We start from the raw sequence: 3,062 nt of genomic DNA on the forward strand, positions 1-3,062 counted from the left end.
TCCGTAAGAAGCATATCAAGGTGCTGGCTTGACCTAGCCAGGCTCCAGACCTAAACGCAATAGAAAATCTTTGGAGGGAGCCGAAACTCCGTGTTTCTCAGTGACAGCCCAGAAACCTTTTTGATCTACAGATGATCTGTGTAGAGGACTGGGCCAAAATCCCTCCTGCAGTGTGTGCAAACCTGGTGAACAACTACAGGAAACGGTTGACCTCTGTAATTGCAAACAAAGGCTACCAAATATTAACATTGGTTTGCTCAGGTGTTCAAATACTTATTTGCTGCTGCATCACACAAATAAATTGTTTAAAAAAAACATACATTGTGATTACTGGATTGTTCTTTTTAGATTATCTCTCTCACAGTGGACATGCACCTACGATGAAATTTTCAGACCCCTTCGTGATTTCTAAGTGGGAGAACTTGCAATATAGCAGGGTGTTCAAATACTTATTTTCTTCACTGTATGCGTGTATATATGTATATTTACAATTAGGAGCTGGTAAAGCCATTAGGGGCCTCCTCGACAGCTGTTGTCTAAATGCAGAATTATGGCCTACAATTATTATATAGCAATTACTTTATAATGATGGGAAAAGGAAGATAAGATATATAACCTGCTTTATGACGGACATAAAATGTTGCCACAGTCAGCAAATTAAAGAAAGAGTGAGTCATGGAATTTTTAAAGCGAGTATGTGGGGAAAAAAAGCTTCAGGTTACACGAGAACTGGAGCAAAATCTCAAATGGTCATTAATTTTGTGTCATAACGCAAAGCCAAATGTCAAAATCCAAATTTTAGAGGGATTTGAGCCATCAGAGCGGCGTCAGCCAAATGACGGACGAAAAAGTCGGACTCGTAGCACAAATTTGCACCGTGCTGCGCGCTGCCTTAGTGGCTCCGAACCTAAAGATGGGAGTCCATTACCTGGCCACGTCAGAGGAGCTGCTGAAGCCGCGGCAGATTGAGCAACCACAAAACGTAATCACCCAAATTGGCTTTTGAGTGGGGGAGAAATGAGTGCATCGTCATTTGGAGAGATTATCTTCGCAGGTGAGGTGCCGGTCCACGTTCGAGGGGGGGAAAATGACGAGGATGAAAATGCTCATTTAGACACACATCATGACTTGCGGAAGTGATAGCAAGTCTGGCGGGGGGAACTCAAGCGAGAAAAGAGAAACCATTACTATGGTTCATAAATCATCCACTTTTGTCTTCAGCACTTTATTGAAATTATTCTTATTTTCCTTTTGGCTTTTTCTTTTCTTCTCTGAAGAAAAAATTGCTTGATGATTGAAGTAATCAAAGCTTACCACTTCCCCGGTAGAAGGTCCGTAATTAGAACAACAACGAAATTGCTATAACGAATTGTAGCACAACAGTTGCTGTTTATTTCCACAACAAGGAAAAATGTAAAGTACCCACGAAGCACTCAGGGTGCCTTAGTTTTCGATTGCACACTATTTGAAAAACCGCAAAGTGTCGATGTATGTAAATGTATGTACTGTATAATGTCATATGTTTGTACAGTGTGTCGATTTCAAAAATAAATTGTTTTCTTGTGTCTTGCATTCAACATCGTTAGCAATTTCGGTTCTACACTTGGGCCCACGAGGTGAGCAGAAAGTAGAGGTCATGATTCCATTGAGTTGGTTGGTGTGATGTCATGAAACTGGGGGGGATGGGGGAGCTGTGGGGGGGCCCAGTGCTCAGGGGGCACTTCCAAGAAAGACGTCAACCGTGCTGAAACGCAAACTGTTGTTCATGATGATGAACAACAGTTTTGATGGCCTTGCTACATGGAACGATGCTTCTGATGCTTCTGCACCACAGCGCAGTAAATTTTGGGTTTGGATTTGTAGAACCACGTGATCAGAGGTGCACATCAGAGACGGCGACAACACACAAACCCAACAAAGTCTCAGAACTGCCAGGTAGATGTGCTGGCTGTGGAGCGAAGCACCCCAACTGTTCCTCAAGCTCATGACCTCAGGCAGCGTGTTGTTCCTCCATTGTGCAATGATAATTTCACAGCCCCCCCTTCGTGCACTCCCTCAGTCACCGTGCGCAGCAGCCAGGATTACCTTTCACGCCACTTTATATGTTTACAGAAACACTCAGCACCTGGAGAGTAAATGCTAGTTTGTTATCATGTGAAGAGCCATCGGAGCTGACATCGCGCAAGAGGCCAATCACAGGGCACATAAACAAAAACAAGCATTCATAAGCATTTACACCCATTATTATTATTATTATTATTATTATTTAATGTGGGAAGATGCAGAATCACAGAACTAGGAGCCAGACATTCTCGCTGGTATTTTACCATCCATCCATTTTATTTTCCGCTTATCCTCACGAGGGTCACAGGGAGTGCTGGAGCCTATCCCAGCTGTCAACGGGCAGGAGGCGGGGTACACCTTGAACTGGTCGCCAGCCAATCACAGGGCACATTGAGACAAACAACCGCACTCACAATCACACCTAGGGGGAATTTAGAGTGTCCAATTATTGTTACATGTTTTGGGGATCTGGGAGGAAACCGGAGTGCCCAGAGAAAACCCACGCAGGGACAGGGAAAACATGCAAACTCCACACAGGTGAGGCCGGGATTGAACCCAGGTCCTCAGAACTGTGAGGCCAACACTTTACCAGCTGATCCACTGTGCTGCCAGTATTTTACCATATCTTTTTTTTTTTTTTTTCAGCAGCAAAGGGGGAAAAAAAAATCCAGATTATTTTTCCTCCAGCAAATTACTTTTTCCTTGTATTTCAATTTGTGGATATGAAAAATAATTTTTATCTTGCTCTGGTCTGTTGCCATACAGAAAGTGCATCAGAGAAAAAGTTATAGATCACATAGTCGTTTAGTGCTTTATTTATTTTTTCAGTTCTGCATCATGAATCCACACGAATAACACGGGCAGAGACAATTTATGACGTCTTTTCAATCTAAATACTTTGTTGTGGACTTTTGACCCCCCCCCCCCCAAAAAAAAGCACAGAATTCACTTTATTTTGAAGGGACTAAGCGGATTTGGCACCATTTACGATCGTTCAT

This window comes from Syngnathoides biaculeatus, chromosome 23 (assembly GCF_019802595.1).
Source record: "Syngnathoides biaculeatus isolate LvHL_M chromosome 23, ASM1980259v1, whole genome shotgun sequence".
NCBI lineage: Eukaryota > Metazoa > Chordata > Actinopteri > Syngnathiformes > Syngnathidae > Syngnathoides > Syngnathoides biaculeatus.